This window comes from Coenobita brevimanus, chromosome 98 (genome assembly GCF_032717465.1).
Source record: "Coenobita brevimanus isolate Jiangsu-jjx chromosome 98, ASM3271746v2, whole genome shotgun sequence".
Lineage (NCBI taxonomy): Eukaryota > Metazoa > Arthropoda > Malacostraca > Decapoda > Coenobitidae > Coenobita > Coenobita brevimanus.
The window spans coordinates 1,430,627-1,431,541 of NC_137051.1; positions in this window are offsets into that span (position 1 = coordinate 1,430,627).

Here is a 915-nt window from a genome sequence, read left to right on the forward strand (position 1 = left end):
CACCAGCCACTAGAATTACACTCAGAGTTTTTACATTAGCTATTAGCTGCCTTCAAGCTGGTGATGTCATTCTGCCTATTCTTTTGATTTCCAGAGAATTTTCTTTAATTTAGAAGGGATCTGTGGTTGTGATGGGGTCAGTGAAGGCTTATGTAACCTCTCCAGTTCTGAAAGTTTCTAATACTGTTAATACAGTTGTCTGGAGAGGATGGGGTCATTGAAGACTATATCTGACCCCTCTGGTTCTAGTGTCTGTGTTAAGCTTAATGCAGCCATAATAAAGTTCTGTAATAAGAACTAACCATAAAAAGACATCACTGAATTGTAGGTGTTAAAACTGACAAGCCATGGTTTTTTAGATGGTGGTGTGTGAAGGTGAGTGGAGTATCTGGGGTACCCATGTGTTCTATATCTGTAGTGTGTGGATGAGTATTTGCTAGTTCCATAAACCTTTATAACATGATGACACTTTCCTAATTTATTCATGCTTCCTCCAGATAATACAGCTTGAGAGTGACTTAAAACTGAGGGAATTAGATATATACTTCATGATGAGCACTCTCTTCCCCAAGCTGAAGAAACTTATCTGTTGGTTGCAAGAATGAAATGAAGAAAATGTCTCTACTCAAGGGGTAACTTGAAATATCATCAGCCAGTGTTTTTTCAAAGTTGTTGTGTTGAAGTGATTGAAATAGGTGGAGTATTCTGGTACCTCCATCTCCTGTTTCTGTAGAGTGTGGCTGTGTGTGTGTGTGTGTGTGTGTGTGTGTGTGTGTGTGTGTGTGTGTGTGTGTAAAAATAATCCACCAGGGTTTTTAGACGATATTGTATCAAGATGAGTGAAGTACTGTAGGCACAGTGTCATGATATCTCTGTATCTTGTTTTTGCAAAGTATGGATATATGTTTGTAAGTA